This window comes from Struthio camelus, chromosome 3, assembly GCF_040807025.1.
Source record: "Struthio camelus isolate bStrCam1 chromosome 3, bStrCam1.hap1, whole genome shotgun sequence".
Lineage (NCBI taxonomy): Eukaryota > Metazoa > Chordata > Aves > Struthioniformes > Struthionidae > Struthio > Struthio camelus.
In genome coordinates, this window is record NC_090944.1 from 71,747,252 (window position 1) to 71,767,682 (window position 20,431).

A 20,431-nucleotide genomic window follows, 5' to 3' on the forward strand; every position below is an offset into this window, starting at 1 on the left:
ACTGATTATAAGTAGTTTCAAAATGGATAGGCATGAGGCCCACAATTTAGTCAGTGCTAGAAAGAATCAGTGCCTTTCAAAACCAAAAGCTACCCAACAGTTCATTTTTAAAGCAGCAGCTGAGAAAAGCATTTAGGGAATGGCTGGTTTATTAGCACACTGTTCATTGTCCGTACTACATATGCTTCTGGGGGAATATCCGTCGTTTTTGATTTTTTTTTTAACTAGAGTTGAATACTTTAACACTATTTATAAAGCTGCACATTTTAGCATGCAAAGCAGTCAGGAACATTCCATAGGCATCTGCTGGGACATGGGCTACTGCTCTGCCAATTTTCTGCGGGCAATATTTTTTTTACTGCAATGAAGAGAATTCCTTTGAAAAGAACAGGCAAATATATGTGTGTAGTTTACATACTTTTGTGGTTCACATATTTTGTGGCTAAAAATATCCAGAGTCCATATCCCACCTTCACATTCAGACTTGGAAGCAGATCCAGTTGCAAAGTACAGTTCTTGTGTGTGGCTTGTCTCTCCTTGTATGTGAAAATAATTTATAAAAAAAATAGAAACCTTAAACCTTGGAATCTGGCTTGGCATGACTATTCCTTTCATAATTTCATTTCAGAAGATGATTGGTCCAACTGTCTCTATATAAGGATAAACATGCAAAGCTTGGGCAACAGATGAAAAATTCAAATCTGAAGACTTCCTAAAATCTGATGTTTGGACTGACCAAGCTAAAGAGAAATATATCACTTGGCTTTAAAGCCTGCAACATCACAGGAACAGACTCTCCTGGATTTCTGTCAGGTTCACATTGCTTGTTCATACTGTCACAATGACTTTCTCAATATAAAGCAGCAAAAACTACTTTTACTACTGAGCTTAACTAGAATGTTTGTCACACTCCTTTAGTACTTGTTCTAGGAGCGGGGCAGTGGTGTGTGGTAGGTAAGACCCCAGATGTTTTGCTGCCTGTGGGAGAGATGGGGAGAATGTGAACTACTGTCATAAATTAAGAAGTTAAAGATTATCTTTTTCAGCTGACCGTACTAATACTCTTACCAATATAAGATCTGTAGTTATGAAGACGTTCTCACCACTGAAGGTGGGAATGTTTATTCCAACCAGTCCTTTGAAAAACTGTAGATTGATCCCTAAAATGATGCTCCAAAGAAAACCACATGATTTATGTGGACACTAGTGCAGTGAGGTGTACAGAGGGATTTTTTTCCCCTGAATTGTACGACATTCAATCATTGTGTATGCTGAAACACGTACATCTCAGCAGAAATTCATTCTTTTTTTTAACCTTTGTCTAGGGCAAGTAGCCATCCTATTTTCTATGATATGTCTCCTTTTATTAATCCAGCCCAAAATGTAATCTGACTGGGAAAAAAGGTATGTGGTACAGGGTGTCTGTTACTGGATAGCTGATGTGCTAAAGTCTGGGACGAGTGGCTGCACCACTGTTGTGAGCTGAGCCTACAGACACCCTGGGCTCACTGCACATGCTATTGGAGGTCAATATATGCCTGCAGTCTGATGCATCCAAAAAAGTGTCTGATTGCTTGTGTTAGCCACCTGCTCAGCATACACGTACGTATTCTTGACTAGGATTTCTAAGATGGAAATATGGGAGCGCTTTCTGTACCTACACTGAAGTATTCACTATTAGAAGTGGCTTGAGTCCTTGTTTGCCCTTCTTAATGTACATGCAGGGAGCCAAGTTGGTTTTCATTGACACGGCTGAACGTGCCCATCCAAATAGGTAGTAAGAATCTATCTATCTATCTTATCTATCCCTCACCAAAACTGAATGTCAGCTAGCAAAGGTGTTGACCCCGAGAAAAGGATGAAAAAAATTCCTGCTTGCAAGCTGAACCAGACCTAATTTCAGCTTTTCTTGATTTAGTTTTTGTACTGTTTCCTGTCGAGAAGCACTTGTTTGACCCTGAGGTTAAATTTCCACGGTGCAACTCACAACTGTTGATTTCATCACGGGAAATACCTTTTTTTTTGCTGTCACAGGTAAGTAACAGTAGGAGATTGCTGTCTAACTGGACACAATTTCTACCACCAACTTCCAAACAAAAGGGTTTGACATGTTTCTTGTTCTCTTTGAGATATCTTATGCTTTATTGCCTTGCCATCATTCATCTCTAGTTGGGAAAAATGTGTGCATACTTCCCCTGAAAAATGGTCTCTGGTGGCCTAGGAACTGAATCAGAATTATGTATTTCACATCCACGGGCTACATGGAGGTCCCAAATTCATTCCTCAAATGCAAAAAAATTATGTGACCACTAAGATGGTGAAATTACAGTAATATTCTCTTAGACAGGAGAAGCTGAGTTAGGGCAGATGAGAGCTCTGATAAGAAAATGATTAGAGAAAGGCTCTGTTGTCTGAATAACGGCATGAGCTATTCTAAGCTATATGCCTGACATAAAACAATGTAATCTATATAAACACTCATTAAGTGCTGGGATTAAAAAAAAAACAGCAGTAGAGAATCATAGGAAGTGAAGTCACCCAGTTCAGCCCACTGCTTCAAGGGAGCATCAGGTATGCCAGTGTCCCAGCTGACAAATGTCTGAGTATTATGTTCTCTAAGATCTCCGTTAATGGAGATTTCTCCACACTCTCCAGATAGACAATGTCTCCTTTCCTCGTTGTTTGTGCTGTAAGAATCTCCAATGTTTGACCTAGCCTGAACTTCCTTGCTGCCTTTGAAGTCGTAGATTTTTATCTGACCTAGCAATGGCATGGAGAACTGTCTGCAATCACTTTTGATTAGTTTGAAGATTTCATCATTTCTCCTCTCAATCTTCTGCTCCCTGAGCTAAAAAAACTATGAATCTCCAAGTTTTCCATTTCTGCCGTTTTTAGAAGGCCCATAATCACTCTGTCTTCTCCTCAGCACTTTCTTCAGCTGGTTCATGTGTTAAGGGTTGGTACTCACTGTTCCAGCTAGGAGGCCTACTGGGACTAGACTCTTTTGCTATTAGTCAGTTTCTGCTTCATCAGGGAAAGTTAGAAATGCATATATACATATTTTTAGACTCATCATATGCTGTTTGTAACCATATTGCAATTCCCTTCTTTGGGAGATGAGAAAGAAATCTTTTCAAGCCCAACAGAGAACCAATTTCGTCAGGCATGACATTCAATTGCTCTCATTACAACAGTGTGTCGCACAGTTGTGACACTATCCTGTCCTTAATCAGATCTAATAAAGTCTTAGTGACTTCCTGAGCAAGGTAATATCACAGCTTTGTTGTTCATACAACTCTAGCTAGGTGTCCTGCCTCTAATTTCACCAGCCTCCTTGCTTTGACTGATTCAGAAAGGTATTACCGATAGCTTCTAATCTCCATTAGTTAAATTAGATTAGATTCCTTTATGGGAATTTATGCAGACTCTGAATGCAGTCGTGCTTGCATGAATTTTCAGGGAGAATAATCTTTCAGTAGGAATATCCACCATGCTTCAGCAGCATCTTCAGTGTCCCCTCCTATCCAGATTTCCACACTGAGCAGCCAAAGTAGTACCTCAGCTTGTCTAGGAAGTATGAAATAAAGAGGAAAAAGCACAAGGATGTATTTCTAATCACAGATTTAATCGTAATTTGTGGTTAGCATTTATAGTAGAAAATCTATTTTCTCCTCTGCAAGTGGATTTCTTCTGATAAGCATATGTAGAAGTAGACCATGGAAAATCCTGCATGTAAAACTTGAAGGAAGCCTTTTAGGGAGGTTTTGAGTTATCCTTGACTCTAAACTGCAATGCTAACCTCATTCTGTTCGCTATACATGTTCTTTCTATGTATACTGCCGGCTGTATTCGCTGAGACTTATTTGTTCTTAAAGAGTCTTTCCAAAGATTTATCGGTTATTTTGACAGGAATGCCTTTGGCAAGAGCCAGATCCAGAGCTAATTGGTGCAGCCAAAGACCTGGTTAGTATCGTGGATCCATGACATTCATTTTGGTTATGCTTCAGAAATGCATCATTTTCTTCTGAAGTCATAAGCAAGCACTGAAGAAAATGTTCACAGAGTAATACGCAATTTTTCCTTTGGGTTCTAGTACAAGAATTATAGACTTTTTAGCACTTGGACAGTGTAATCTACAGAAATCATCAGTGTTACAATCACAGTAAGCCAGAGTCCATCCTTTCTTTACTCTCCATATGACAGGACATTGGGTAAGGAACTGTCCTTTGCCTTATTCTTCCTCTTTTTTAATATAATATTATTAATAGTTGCCTAATTGCACAACAGGTACCGATCTTTGAGACTGAGATCATTGTTCTAGTACGTTGAAATTATTGTTATCGGGAAAGATGTTCCTACAATGTTTTGATTAGTTCTAACAAGTCTTTTTCATTTTCTTTTAAATCCACACTGCTAATTACTTGATAAAGTTTCCTGGGAAAGTCATAGAAGAAATTCTTAGAACTACAGTCACTTCTTCACCTTGGTTGCCTAGCCAAATCTGCTGCCTTGGGCATCAAAGTCATTCAAAAAGTATAAAGTATTCTGACAGAAAGTCAAATACAATTAAGTAGATTCTTAATCAGAACTAAAATTAATACACAGGATTTGCACCAAACTAACAGAGGAAGAGAAAGGTGATTTCTGCAGAGAGTGAAGAGCAAATGTATCTGTAGCGTGAAAGGGTATTTGTACCCTCTACTTACAGGAGCTGGAGGGAATTGAAATACAGCCACTACAGTTTCAGAGCTCAGCTCTGCAGATAAAGCATAGCACCAGACTACTATGGTAGCTTAGAAATTATGTGGCTTTAGACTGGAGCAGATGCATATCTGGCCATAACAAATCCTCATCAGAGTGTGAAAACACAGCATAGACACACCCAGCATCATAAATGCAGCAAGTCCTATTTTCAGTGTTGATTCATCTTAGTCCTTTTTTTTTTTTTTTTACTTTCAACTCTCTTGGTCCGACATATATACATCTGTTTTATCCTGAAGACATTTATTTTGTTGATTCTGAGACTTATTTCCAACAGTGGTATTGTAAAATGAGTATTCAAGCAGCATTTTTCAAAGGCTTGACGGCATTTTTGGTACACTTTTGCATGGCTGTATTTAGCATGCTAGAGGCATGAGTGTGCTGGTCCTCCAAAGCACCTTGGTATCCACTAGGACTAGCAGACCAGCACCTGCACTTAAACAAACAGCGAAATGTTGTTCAGCGAAGAATTGCCACTGAGTGAATCCCATGCGGTACCATTTGTGCACACCTGTGTACTTCACTGCCAGAAGACATCATTGGTTCAGACATATTGTGGCGACATTTATAAGCTGATAGGGCAATTTTACAACAAACAGCATTGGAGATGCAGGCTGCAATAAGGGAAAGAGAAGCTCATTTTTCAGGGTAACAGGTGATTGCTGCAAAAGATCAGGAGCTGCCTAATTCAGGCTGCCAGACTTTTTATTTTATCCACAGAAAAGCAATTCCAGAAAATAAATAGTTTTCTAAAGCCTTGGTAAATGTTCCATAACTCTACTTCTGTTCTTTATTACTTGAAATAATCAAAGTCGGTGTGGCTAATATACAAATACAATAAACTAAACATGTAAATCCATCCAGTCACATACACAGAGGATGTTAACAAAAAGTAGCTAACAAAGGACCTTCATAGTCTATAGCTTGCCAGGCTTAAAAGTTTTGACAGTGAAGTTTCTTGTTTTTTCTTGGACAGTCCAACAGATAATTACCCAAGGAAAACTGCACGCCATTCAGGAATGCTTGCCTGGAAATCTCAGACAATAAAATGTCATATTTCTTGCCTGAGCTATAACAGAACTGAACACATCAGCAAAGGGTCAAGGGAATGACATGCCATTATTGCAAAAATTTTCTCCTATGGCTACTCTTTATTCTCCCAGTGGGATTCTTCCCAGGATAATGATGGAAAGTTGTTTGCACATGAACTGCTTCCCTTTTAGTTCTAGCAGGTTGACAGGAATCATTCCCACTCTAAAGACCCCAAAGTCAAGTGAGCTGAACTCTTTTGGAGTGGGGCTCCAGTGCTCACAGCTTTTCTATTTAAAACCAGTTCTTTATAGGGTGAAAGAATGGAATTTTCATAAAATCAGTTCATTGCAGATGCAGCAAAATTGAACTAGAAAGTGATTCTCAGACTTGGGAAAGAAAATGCAGGCATGAGGTGCTCTCTTATTAAAGGACTGTGAATGAGCCATTTAATATGCCAGCATGACAGCAGATAACAAACGGACCCGTACTCTGCACAGACCAGAAATGGATGTAGCATTTCCAAAAAGCAGTATGTGGACAGCCTAGCAGTAGGCACATGAATTACATGTAGCATCTATAATGCAATTTTGGGCTATATAGGTTTGAAATACAGGCCTGGAAAAACAACTGTTTGCTCTGTCAATCTCATTGGCAAACTGACAACAAGATAGATGCTATTTTGTCACAGAGGTACACTGAAGAGAGGAGTGGTTCAGCCATTTCTCAGTGGCTTCTCCCACCCAGATGAAAACAGTAGAAAGGCTGGGAATCACAGAGAAAGATGTTACAAACCCCTGTTTTTTTCTCAGAAAGTTTTTGCTGCAAAGCTCTGGAGGGGAGGGTGAAGGAGGAGGGCTTCCTAACTGCTCCCACTGTGCTCTGAACCCTTGTCAGACAGATCTGCAAAAAAGACAGGAAAACCTGTCGCCACCCCTTTGGTAAGGAAATGCAGGCACTGCAGTTTGGGACAGGGTTCCCCCTGCTCCAGATGTCTTGGTACTCCATCACCACCAGCTGTGGGAAAGAGCAGCAGCTGCTGGATGTAGCAGCTGCAAGAGGGGCTGCTGCTGTGCCAGGTCCTGCTCTTCCCTGCACACATGTCTCTTAAAGGGTCTCAGACCCTATATCCCACTTCTCTACCTCCCTGCCACATCAGTTGCTCCATCATCCAGCCCAGCTGCATTATCTTAACTACCAAACACGTTCCAACCCATCCTACATCAGGCCACTGACACCTACACTCCCCGGGGTTGTTTTGTCCCTGATGGCACACCCTGATCAAGAAATGCCAGGGGTGGGAGGTCCTTGCAGCAGGCTCTGTCAGCAGAGCAGCTTCAAGGGCTGGCGACCTACTGGTAATCCACAGCAGCTTTCAGGATGGAAATACAGGGAAAGGAAAGAGGGCGCTGCGCTGCAATGGGCTCAAGCAATAAAAGTGTTTTAACTGTTTTTTTCTCCAGACAGAGATTTATATGTCTCATCATTTCTGATCTTGTATATCTCATTATATTGTTATTGTCTGAAGAATCTCTGACTCTTTATAAAGAGGAAAAGTGTGTCAACCCTCCTCTTTACAATATACTTCACAGTACACTGGAATGCACAAAAATTGCAAATATACTGTATTATGTACACCCTCCTTAAGCTTTAGTCCACACTAAAATCAGCTTTGAAAATACCCACACCAAGACTTTAATTCTAAGTAAATAAGATAGTTTTGGAAATGAAAATGGGAGGCACAGAGGATTGTGCTGCTCTTGATGAGCAAAGTTTCACACAATGGACAATTGTCTTTCAGGTGTATTCATTTGTTTCCACGGAACAACATTCCTCAGAACACAAAAGCCTTTAGTACATGGACAGCTAAGCATAACAAATGACATACCAGACTTTCTCTAGGTCTTTGATGATTATAAGAGGTCTCTGTTGCACAGTTATTGACTTCGCTGTCTTTGTGTCATGCCTTTAAAATGTACTTAGTGTGTTGTATCATTTCAAGTTCTGGTGCATAATTTGCACCGGAAGGTAGGGAAACTAGAGAAGGAAGAGGGACTGCGAAATAATTCTTAAGATGGCACTTTCCAAATCAGTCTGTTAATTTGTCTGCTTTCTGGCTGCTGGTTTTCTTGTCTCCACTCTTTTTTTTTACAAGGCAAAGGTTTTTACAGAGGGAATTGCCTTCATGCAGCTCCGAATAACCACTTATTTTGGTAAAATTTATAACATCAGATTCCACTTTTAGCCAGGAAATGCAAACAAAGCTTGGAGACAGCTTGTTCCCTGACCCCAAATTCATTCCATGTTGCTATAGCATCACCCCCTGAGAAAATGGGACCGGCTCTTTTCCTCTCCTTAGACCTGCTCAATGGGCTTTTGTCAGCTGTTGAATTATAGCATTAAAATTTAAATACTAGGGATTTAATGGAGGATTATTATGACACCCTGGTGCATTCTTTGTGTTGCTCTTGGCAACAAACCCAAGGAATGAGTGAAAGAAATAAAAACGAAGAGCTGTCTTGTTAAAATCATGCTGGTGCTAGGACATATTTAGGAAGGAGAAAAATGGTTCCCTAACTTTGACTGTTATTGTTGTACCAAATGGACTGAAAACTCTTTTCAGTCAGTAAGCATGGCTAGCAGCTGAACTCTATTCCAAAGCTGTTATCATTCCTTTGAAAACAGGTTTCTTTCTGCCTCGTGCACAAAATAAATGTAATCAGCAGTTAGGAGAAGGGCAGTACATCATTTTACTACTTCCCTTTGCTCAGCAAATAGTAACTGCACTTTTTAAAATATTGGCACATCAAAAATGTCAGAGAGATATTTTAAAGCAAAGAGTACATTTGGACTCTATCACTTGTTACTATACGTGTGGCTGTCACAAAAATAATCTGTTTGATGATTTCAGACTTTAAGTTGCTGAATAAGAATGGTATTTTTTCAATGTCATGTTTTCCACTAAAGTCTCTAGATTTCAGGAATATTTCTCAAAAAAAAAAAAAAATGTAATGTAAGGTAATGTACGGTAAAGTAAGGTGTAAGGTAAGGTAATGGTATGGAATGGAATGGAATAGAACAGAGTATGATTACAGTCAGCTTGTTATTTAAGATTTCTATTTTATAGCTTTGGTGTTAGTCTTCAGAAAGGAAATGCTAGCATTCTGGACCACATACTTGGATTGCATAGTGAAACATGAAAGAACTCGTACTGATCACCAGGATTAAATTCATTCCTGGTTAAACTGCTCTAAATCATCTCCAGAGGTGTGTTTTTCACTTTTTTTTTTGTTTTGGTAATTACATTAAGAATATAAAAATATGAAGTATCTGGAAATATGAACTTTATATAAGTTTAAACAATATAATACAATAGTAGTTTGACTGAAATGTTAGAAGGTAACTTAACATATCTTCAGCATATCGACATTACCACAATACACCTAAGATTCTGAAATTGAGATTGTGAGCTGAAGCACAAATTTGAAGCTAGTTCCTGTATATTAGAATGCGTCCACAGAGCGATCATCTTGAACTCCTCTTCATGGGACAAAGGGGATGGGACCAGGGATGCATATTAAACATGATCCTGCACAACTCCACTTGTGCTGACTGAGAATACTCCACTAATAGTGTCTGTCTGATTGGTGAGCACAACTGGGACAAAAGCAAAGTGGATAGGGGTTATAGACAAAAAGAAATGGTAGTCAGTTAATGGCCACCACAATTAAAAATTACTGGTATTTAAGTATCCAGAAACATTGACTGAGAGAGAATGGAGGAAGGGAATCTTTACTTTGTCATAAATGAAAAGTTGAAAGCATTATATGCAATTTTGTCTGTAGGTTACAGTCTCCCACAAAAAGAAAGAAATCTCATAAAGCTTGTTGTTTTTTTAGAACCATAAAGAAACAGGAGACTGGTTGTCCTCAAATCCCAAAGAAATTAACTACTGTTGGTCATGTGTTCTGCGAGTTTTGTGAGCGCTTATCTTGCACAGAATATCATTTTTCTATTTCAGGGGATCTTCATGCATACAAGAGTAATGGCCGTCTTAAGGTAGTTCAAATTTGCAATCTGTCCTCCTGAGAGCTTCAAATAGGGAGCTGATTAAAGTTCTGTAGGAAACACTGAAAGTTTAAACTTACTTGAGGCATGCCCGTTATTTCTAGAACCAGAATGGAAGATAGCTATTGAGTGAAATCAGTGGCAGGAATTGTGCCCAAAAAATGTCAGCTGCTGAAATCTGCAGAGAAAGTCTACCTTACTGACAAAGGGAGAAGAAAGAGAAGAGGGACCTCCACCAGGAAGATCTGAGGAGAGATAAATGCATCTGGGAGAGCTGGCTTCAAGGTAGTGGGGAGATGCAAGGTCAAGTTTTGGGAGTCCTTTTCCAGTGCATAGGGTATCTTCATTTATTTTCACAGGAAATAGATGCTTTCCAAATTGTTGATCTTTACTGATCTCTTCCAATGCCTAGAAAACGTGTAAAACACATTACGTATGGCTTTATGACAATGTGTCCTAAATAACAGTGGGTTGAAGAACTTTTCTAGCCCTCCTGGAAAGAAACTGTAGTGTGTAGTTGAAAATAATGACTAGCTCAATGTATGAAGAAAGTCTTTGACAACCTGGTGCAACAGCATAAGATGTCTTCTTTTCACAATTGATCCGTTTGTTCTGATGGATGCTATCTCAGCTAGAGATAGTACTATATCTGAGAATGTGAATGTTTCTGGTTTCCACTATGACAGTTTTAACACCAGAGATCTTTCCTTTGTGTTTATAAAAGAGTACAATAGAGTACTGTACTCAGCTACAGAATTTTTAGGTCCTATATTGGAACCTGGACATGTCCAACAAAGGGAATTGAAAAAATAACAACAGCTTTTCCATGCTCTCTGAATTCCCCTGCCATACAGAAATATATTCCTGTCTATGTTTCCAGACTCCCAAGAAAGTTCTTTTCAGGGCATTTTGTGGTCAGAACACCTGAGAAATTTTCTTGACATTCTCCCACTGAGGGTTTAAGGTGAGACTATAACCTGCTTTATAAAGGGCGCTGGTTAGACATAGAGGTGAAGGACAAACTGTAGCTGACTGGCTTTGGAAAAGTATCAGCTTACTAGGTTACAAAATTCTTTATTAAATGCTGATAAATCTACTACTGCTGTTTTGTAACCTTCATCAGTTGAATGAATACAATTACCTCTCGATATTTGTAGAACCTATATTTTAACTAGGCATTCGGTTTACGGAGGTGGGGAAATTTTTAGAGCTACTATACTGTCAGGATTACTAAACTATGTCTCTGTGTAGTACTCTATGTACTAAACAATATCACTAAATAGTGTTTGCTGTTGGCTTACATCTGAGGTAACTACACATAATGTAAGTACCACACGTAATTAACAGATGATGGATAGATATCCAAATTTTACCAAACATTTTTTTTCTGTAAATCCTTTTTCAGCTTTTAATCTCTGCTATTATTCCACATTTAAATCAGTATAAACAAAATCTGAGCTGAGACACTAGTTACCTTGCAGTTTTCAAAGCAAATTATATTCCTACTACAAAGACACCAGTTCTTGTCAATGGGAAGTAAAACAGAATAACGTGGGAAAAACAAAAAGTCTCTTTTACCTGGCTGACCTAAAGGAAAATTGCCTACTCAGAAGAAACAAAAGTATTTTGCTTTAGTAAAAGCCCTTTTTTATCTTTCTCATGGATTTTTCTGATGATTAGACTTGATCGCACTGAGTAGCACCAATGGAACAAACAAGCTAGTCTATAAATAAAAATCTTTCTTGATGACAGAACTTAGCTCTATTTTGCTCTTCTGTCATGAAGAAAGACACTACAATAGTAGCGTAGTAGTGTAGAAGCACTACAATACTAGAGCGTTCCTATCTTTTCTAACCTGGCTTCAGCTAAACTTCATGGAGAAGCTAAAATGACAAAACAAATAGGATTATTCTTTAAATGGATAGTAGACTACAAAGTGCTCCCAAGGTTAGCACTGTATTAACATATGCATTTATAATTGTTCTGGGCTCTTCTCTCGTCTCTCACTGGCAATGAAGAGAGCAGGACCCAACCCCTTGCCTCTTACCATCCTGAAACACCCTTCTCAAATTGCTTTCTGCACAGATGTGTCCTACAGAAAATGCAAAGTAGTGACTGCTTTCTGCTGTGATCTCATTTTGCGACCACTCTGACTCCCTCTTCTTACAGGCACTTCTTTCCTGACTCTTTAATAAGTCCAGAAGGAATTGCACGTCATGGCTTGGTATCTGCTGCTACCCTTACATTAGGCTGCACGTGAGAAACTATTTCTTTTTCACAAATGAAAGAGTTTATGCAGAATTTATTAAGACACCGATGATTTTCTACATATAGCCCCATGATTTTCCCTTTACAAAGATTTCATAAAGTGGTCATGAGAACAACTGCAGTATAATGTTAGTCAATGAAAATATTTTATTTTTATGTTTGGAACTGAACACTTAATGCTTATCATACAGAAGCATGCATTAAAAGATGCTATTTGTCACTCTGTTGCTCTGGTGCCCTTTAGATTGCATTTAATATTGGGGCTTTTCTGTGATTGACATTGTATAAATTCATAAGGATTAAATTCTGCTTCAGATCATATGATCTATATTGACAGTGCATAAAAAAGGTAGAAGAAAAAATAATCATAGAGTGAAGGTGTGACTTACTGAAATTGATGTGAGCGTTATTCTTTCAGAAAATGACCGTTTGACTCTTTTCATTCCACACTGTGTGTCACATAGCCCCTGGAGTTCATCAGTATAGCTCAGAGGCTTGTCGTATCTTCTGGTCTTTCCCATCTTTCCCACAGATGATAGTATGATCTATATAGATCCTCATTTTAATGAAGCTGAGGGTTTCGCTTCTCCCTGGAATATGTCCCAGAAATCATCTTTAAAAATCTATAGTGTATTCAAATGTTGAATCATTTGATTTTTGTTCGTTGCCAACTCTTTCTCTAAAATGGCAGCTTTTCCTCTAAAATGTTGAGGTATACGAGCCAAAACCAACGTTCCCTCTGTAATAATTTGTAATGTTCTGAGGTTTTTTGGTGGCTCTAATCAGAGACACATTTTCGTAAGTTTTCTTTTTAATAATGACATTTCCTGTTTATTTATTTATTTATTTTCAAATTTCTAGTTCTTGTCGGGAGGTCATCTCCAATTTTGGTAGCAAGGTCAATGGGATGGTTCTTGGTAAATGCATTGCTCACATTTTTGTTCTGCGATTGCATTCATTAAGCCCCTGCTAATGTCCCAAGACCTCGGTGAGGCAATAAAAGTCTGTTTTCTATTGCAATAATGTTTTTGTGCAATCCATTTCCTTTTGCTGAATTAAGAATGACTTTATCTGTAAAAAGTTATCCACTCTTTTCATAACTTGGGGCTGATGTAATGGTAGCAATTTAAATACTTCTGGGCAATGTTTTGCCTTTGAGCATATGGTTTAATCTACTAACAACATGCACTGGTGATTTATCAGAAAAGCTTCGTTTTTATAGCCTCCTATGTTGTACTAGGAATTAATTTAATTTGGAATAAAATGAATTCCCTTGTTAGCTCGTATTTGCGTGGGCTTTCAGAAAGACAAACCCTACTATCCGATGACTGTGCGATTATTTCATGTCACCTTTTCTTTGACTTAGTGACAATCACAATAATTCCATATTTCAAAGCCATTTGCTTGTATAGGATTTTCTTCCTTTGCAATGCGGCTAATTTATTCCACCCCTTGTTTGTTCTTGCTAATCTGATTTTACAAACTTAACAACATTTTTCTGTTGTCACAGGTCAGGCATTTCTTTTCCTTCACTTTACATTGGCTGACTTTGTCATTTGTCTTACAATATGTCAAACGGTTTTCCATAAAAATTTCATTAACTGTTATTAGTGGAAGTTTTATTACTCTCCTGCTTTGGCTATGAGACCTAAACATTCTAAAGAATATTTTTCTTCCTTTTAATTTCTTCTTTTTCTATTTAATGGCATTTTTTTTTGTCTGCTAACATTTTCACAATTTGTTAGAGCACTCCGTATCATCCTGCAGCCTCTATTGAATAATCCTGATTTGCTATCTTTGGGAGATATTTTCTTGCAGATTCATGTACTGCAGACATCAGAAATGAATCCTTTATCATGTTAATAGGACTTTCTTGAGAGCAATCTGTTGCTCAGTCTTACCTAAGTGATCCACTTGTCAGAGTGTCTGTTGTGTGAACTTGCTTTACAAAGACACCACAGTTAAGTCTGAGTTTTCACATGCAGTATGTTTTCAAGTACATCTGACATCTGAATATTACCAGAACACTGAGGCTTTGATATGTAGTTTTGTCCCAGTCAAGTTACGGTGGTACAAAAATCCAGACAAATTGTAGAATGATGTTAAAATGATGTTAAGTCAACACCTGTGCTCCTTCTGCATTGGTTTCTTGCATCATTTGGCTTTTCCTACTTTGGACGGGTCTCTGACATTTTTAAAGGCTCATCTCCTTTTAAAATTTGCTAATAAAGATCCTTCCTGATGGAGCAAAATTCCCCAACAGGAAATTTCAGTAATGAACAGCATCTCAAAGAAGTGGGTGCACAAACTTGGGGAAGCACCTATTCACTTGTGTTCTGGAGACCCAGATTTAGCTGAACGGCAACTTCTGTTCAGTTTTGCAACCTGATATTTAGAATACATTTTAGATGTAGTATTTGTTTTCATTTCCTTTGATATGGGTTTCTGAATGTATAAAAATAGTTTTGGGGAGCATCAGCTGTTTTCTGCATTCTTGAAACCTACACCATTTTCCAACATATGGACACTGGTGGTCAAAATCTTATTCTTATCTATATCCAGTTCAAACTATTTTCTACAAGGGATGGCAGGGGTACAACCAGGTTTAAAACATAGTTCCCCCAGAAAACAACAGCAGGGAAATTGGATTTCTGCTGGAATTGCACTAAAGCTTTACTGGAATCAGATTCAGTACTCAGAGTAACTCCAGATTTTAAACTCTGTTCTTGCCCAGCTGGTTTTCAGCCAGACTTCACTATTTTTGGTGAGCTCATTTAAATTTTTTAATTTATTCTTCAATTTGTGGACAGCTGGAACATTAAACTTACATTTCATCTCTTGTTTTTCTTAAGATTTTAGTAAAAGGCCCTGCATTTCCCAATCTGTTAATCTTCTGGCCTCAAGCAAGGGACAGCCTCCTGAAAACTAACAGTGTAGGAACAAAAAGGCCGTCCTAGGAAATCAGAATAATGTTCAGCCCAGTTTAGTATCCTTTTTCAAACAGTGATCTCCAAGGAATGTTTGAGAACAAAGAGAAGAAAACAGATAATTTTGCCGTTTTTATAACTTTTTTAGAAGTGAATTTCTAATCCTACCTGAAGCTCCTATGCCACAAGTCCGAGCTTGCCTAGTTATAGTACAAGGAACCTCTTCACTAATTTACCTTTCAAGTGGTAAATGCAGCAGATGTGGTCTACAGGATGAGGGGGCCTGACAGCCAGAAGTGAGAATAGCTATAAGTGTTTTCACTCTTTATCTAATCTGCTTGGCTGTAAGCTCTGGACCTCAGCAGTGCCCAGTGACCCTGGGTTCCTCAAGCTAAATCAGGGGTTGTGAGAATAATTCCGTTGGTTTCACATCTGCGGCCTTTCAATTTCGTTGGAACTCCATATTTCTTGTATTGTGAAAAAGGCTAAATATAAGAGTTCATATGCTTTTTCTACAACTTCCCATAATTATTTTGAAAAGCACCATCACATCTGCTCAGCATTCATACTCTTCACACAAAAGGCTCTGTCTCTAATATTTGTTGTCACCAACTGTGGGCTCCTTTCTATGTTTCTATCTTCCCCAGAACCAATGTGATATTTCACGGGGGAAGGTGCTGCTGATTCGCAAAGCTGAACATACACAATTTGCAGGTTCTTTCTGTGCCCTTTCTTTGTCCCGACAGTTCTGCTCTTTCGCTGTTGATGCAGACGGGAGATTTCTGTGGCTGACCTCAAAGAAATTCTTATGATAGGCAGGAAGGATGGCATGTTTGTCCGATGACTCATCTTTATACCCTCCGTTCCTGCCTTCGCCTCTTACATTTGAGTGGTACCAGATAGTACCCATTAAAAACAAAACAAAAAAGGACTCTTAAAATTTATGGCTCTTCGTAACAATCATCGTCTGTCTGTTTTAGGTAGCTTAGCACTAGAGGAAACCACCAGCAAAAGGGTTGGATCTGGGCAACAAACCTCTATATGGGCTCTTCTTTACTGGATTTCTGAGCTGTGTCCATCTGCTGAAAGCCCTTGCTATTCTGCCATTGCACAATCAGAGATAGCCCTTGCATTCAGCTGCTGAATTCAGAATGTTTAAAGTCTAAACACCATGATGTCAGTTAAGGAAAAAATAGGTGACTGCTTTGCCAGGAGAAAGAAAACCCAGTAAGTTATTTATATTTAGACTTTGATGTTGGGTTCTGAGAATCCCAAATGTCAAAACACTAACGTCAAGGAAAATGAAAACAGGACTACTGACAATTCAACTAAGTGACAGTATAAGATTTCAAGTAGTTATTTGTGAGTTAATAAGTGATTAACAAGTTACTTTTTCTAATTACCTTTCCAGAAGGGCTTCAAAGACTTCGGATGGAATTTCAGAGGGGTTCGGGTAAGCCCTGGCAAGAGCTGGTCTGCAAAATTGGCCGAGCGCTGGACGGGCGTTTTGGTGAGATTTCTAATTCTTCCATCTAGCCACCTGAACATTTCAGGACTATGTTCTATCTTGATCCTTTCTGGCATTTTTAATGCAAGTTGAAACTGAGAAATGAAAAAGCAAATGAAAACCAAGAGGAAGACAACTCAGAATGTTGTTGAACATAGATTCTTTTTCTTTCTAAAAAGATTTTGTTAGCCCTAAAAATAAAATATTTCCAAATTATGGTAGATTTTAGAGAAAGTACCTTTGACTGAGCAGTGAATTTGAATGCACCTGATTAAAATCAGCTAACACAGGGGATAGCTTGTTTTTTTTTTCTTAATAATGATTATTAGATGACATGTGCAAACTCTTCATTTCACAGACTCAAAGTCCCAAAATAGGCCCGAAAAATACCATCAAAGACTGATTTTGGACATAGGAAGCCCAACAATACGTACATTGCAAAACCACAAGACTTAATAATAAGTTAACAAATTTCTTTAGCTCTGTCCTGCTTTTAGCAGCAAGCAGTTTGAATTGGTACATCCTGTTACAGATAGAGGTAGACTTAATGGACTACTGACTAAGTTCTCAATTTCAGAGCGTGGATTAGGCTATGTAGAAAACACAAATGTTAAATGAAGTGTCCCTGATAAATATTGACTCTCTGGCAGGTTTAAAACTCATAATGCTAAACAAAATATGCAGTTTCTGAGTGACACTTGACATATGAAGTCATCTGCAATAATGTTATAATGCGTTGGAATAGGAACAAAAACCAAATGAAGGGTCTCTTGGGACCAGTTACAACAGATTTCAGCTAACTCTCTTCTCTTTACTTTTCCCTTTGCTGTTTGCCACTTAGCACTCAGAGTTTGTTTCTTATGCTGTAAATGCCTGGCTTTCCTTTTCCTGTAAGTTCGCAGAATATTAAGTGTAAACATGCACAGCAGTTTAATAATTACATAAGAAAGTTTTAATTAACAAAACACTTTGCAAAGCAATGGGGGGATGTGATACAACACTATCCCAGAAGCACCTTTTGAAAGCAAGATGTCCTTTTTTTGCCCCTCTTCTTAAAACCCTGTAAATAATCCTTTCTATGTTTTTTGCAAAGATAACTTACAAATTTATGCGATTCATTTAAACGTGAAATCTCCGTAATGTGATTTGAGATAACCCTCCAGCCACTTGCTTCACATAATCTTTCCCTGAATACAGTGTTGACGTTCAGTAGTCATGCTTCTCAAGGATAAGAGCTAAAACACAATAAAATCAGTCAAGTCAACTGAGCTGAAAAATTGTATGTGCAATAATGCTCTTCAGTTTACAAGCTCATCCTGGACCTACTATCATATACAGACCTTAAAGTAGTCCTACTCCATATGCCTTATGTGAATAGTGCCACTGAACCTGATAAGCCCGAGAAGAGTGCGTTACTTGATATAAGAGCGGGGAGAAAAGTCTAACCATTTTGTGATAAAGATTGATAAATTCTTGCATTGCCATATTTTTTAAGTGCAGTTACAGTTATGGAACCATACAGTTCCATAAATTAGCAAAAAAAGTGGGAATAATGAGCCAAGTCCTTGGCCTGATTTGCTGTGGCCAAGTTCATGATTATCCTGAGAAGAATAGCACAAAACATTACCTAAGCATGTGCCCTGACTACACTGATCTTCACAAATGGTGCAGTTAAGGTAGAGATAGGTAAAAGCTTTGGCTTACAGCTCTCACAGTACTAAGCTGTGGCAGGTTTGTTATCGTGAGGGTGTGTTGTATGCCCACAATAATTACAGCTTTCTTTTGAGGATGAGCTGTGAGGGACACCATCCTGTAAACCTCTCCTGTGACAGTGCAGCTTTGCTCAGGACCATACAGAAGGAGTAATTAAACGATTATGTAATGTATCAAATTCCATCTTCTTAATCAAACAAAACTTCTGTTGTGGGTTGGTGAGTTTTTGCTTTACACAAGATGACTAAGTTCAGGAAAGTTCCTATTTTTACTGTTGGCTGGATGCCACAGAAAGAAATAATAAGTAATAAAGGTAATTATAACTAAAGTCCATTACAAAGGGAAATGCTGTGGGGCTCAAATAAAGTCTTTCCACATACCTACAATTTTTTACAATTGACTGGCACAGTAATAAAAATCTGTAATTACATGAAAACTGAAAAAAAAAATTTTTTTGGGTGCAAAGCTCGCACTGCAGTTAACACTGCCAACAAACTAATCGGAATGGAAAACACTCTGTAGAACAAGAAAAAAATGAATCTTATGAGACAATAAATTTAGTGCTTCTTTCAAATGTTCCATTATTAGATATTGGGAACCTGAATTAATAAATGAGATTAAATATTAATTAATAGGATTTAAATTAAAGGGATTTTAAGTAAAACAGTAGGTAGCAAATAGACTACAAAGGAAAAAGTTTCCAGTATAGTGACTAAGTTAATGCATCCTTTGAGATATAAACTAAACCTCTGTTAAGTGAAGAAAATACAAGTCTAAAACCATCAAGCTTCTTTCACTGCTTTGAATGATCTGGACCTAAATTAATGATAACAATGATTATAATTATATTGTTATTGCTATCTAATTAATTTAAGCTTTCAACACGGAAAATAAGTGCATATGCCAAGTTTAAGCCTGCTGTGAATTAAAGTGTCTGGGTTATAAATTAACTGCAAAACAAGGTTTATAATGGAACTAGCAATTGACCCTGGGCAGTCACAGCTTTAACTGCTGCTGTAGTATTGTTGCGTCTCTGTTTCCTGGGCACAATCTTGCAGGTTATATAACAGAAATGATTACATGATTACTTAAGCCCTTTACCTAACCCTAATTGCATGCTGGACTTGTGGCTCCCATAATAGTTCTCTTCTATTGACGTGCTCAGAGGAGACCTTAGTGACAGCACTAAACCCAGATCCTGCTGCCTGCACAGACCAATAACGTTCTGCTTACTAGTACCACCCACCCTAAAGGACATGATTTTGTTTTTCCTTCTCTCCTTTCCTAGCTGGCAACCAATTCCTGCCCAAAATGATCTACTCCTGGAAAAAATCTGCACAAATAATAGATGCATAAACTACAGGTACAGTACATACTGTACTTTAATTCTTGGCATTCGTGTGAGACAGCCACCCAGCTGCAGAAGGAAAGAATAAGACATATTAAAATGTGTGATACAAGACTGTATTTTTACTTGGATTTTCTGGAAATCATCTGCACTACAGCATCAGATCTTAAGTGTTTTTTTGCATCTGACACAATCTTTACTATGCTGAACTTGACTAAGCCAAGATTTTCAAACTCTGGCTGCTTATATTTAGGCAGGGAAAAACCTTGTTTAAATTGTCTCAAGGGTGATCTGATTTTTCAGAGAGCTAATCATCTGGTAGATCCCAGTTAACATCTATTTGGTACCACCTATCAAAGATAACTTTTTAACCATCTTTCAAAGATACAGAGCAGCTATGTCTCACTGTTTTCATAATCAGGAGCTATTCATTTCTATCAGGACTATTCATTTCTATCAGGACTATTCATTTCTAGGAGCACTCCAAAGTCCTTGATCTGGGTAGAGTCCTTTTCTACCAACTGATGGGCAAGCAAATATTGAGAGGTAGTTTTCTCCTGAGCAAAAATATTTGTGCTGCCTCAGCACTTTTAACTTTTCTAACTCATCTTATAAAATTTTTCACAGGGAAAAAAGACCTCTGATATCAGACTCCCCGTGCAACTCCAGGCCACTGACAAAGAGGGACGAGGATACAAACTGGGAGAGACTCTCTGCCATCCCACAGAGCCATGCTCATCTAAAAGCAAGCACCTCTCAGTGGTAATGTGCCAGCAGAAGTCCAGCCCACTCAGTTTTACATGTTGTCTG

General features: G+C 38.3%; 2 long non-coding RNA genes across 3 annotated transcripts in view; one reads left to right on the forward strand and one right to left on the reverse strand.

Annotated features, from left to right (window-relative positions):
• LOC104153123 (uncharacterized) overlaps positions 1–20,431 on the reverse strand; it is a 101,753-nt gene that overhangs the window by 17,389 nt on the left and 63,933 nt on the right. For both annotated transcript variants that reach the window (XR_696158.2, XR_011140207.1), the window contains exon 3: positions 16,457–16,655. This is a non-coding gene — a long non-coding RNA (uncharacterized lncRNA). The remainder of the gene's footprint in view (positions 1–16,456; positions 16,656–20,431) is intronic.
• LOC138066745 (uncharacterized) lies at positions 16,465–20,423 on the forward strand. Its single transcript, XR_011140209.1, has 3 exons — positions 16,465–16,563; positions 19,562–19,636; positions 20,249–20,423. It is a non-coding gene; the product is annotated as an uncharacterized lncRNA (long non-coding RNA).